Genomic DNA, 228 nt, shown 5'->3' on the forward strand with positions numbered 1-228 from the left:
CCCCTAGTCGGATGTGGTCCCATTCCCATGCGACAGGCTTGGCCAAGGGCTCAACCCCACAGGCTTCCACAATGGGCTCAGCGCTCTCATGGTCGCTGTGGTCCTGACCGGGTGGTGGCTGCCCTTTCCACATTTGGCGAGGGGAAGGATGACACCCAAGGACATCCCCCAGGCCCAAACTAGCCGTGGCTGGCCAGCCAGCCAGCAGGCCACATGCAGAGCCACAGA

The sequence above is a fragment of the Hylobates moloch genome, unplaced genomic scaffold (assembly GCF_009828535.3).
Source record: "Hylobates moloch isolate HMO894 unplaced genomic scaffold, HMol_V3 SCAFFOLD_14, whole genome shotgun sequence".
NCBI lineage: Eukaryota > Metazoa > Chordata > Mammalia > Primates > Hylobatidae > Hylobates > Hylobates moloch.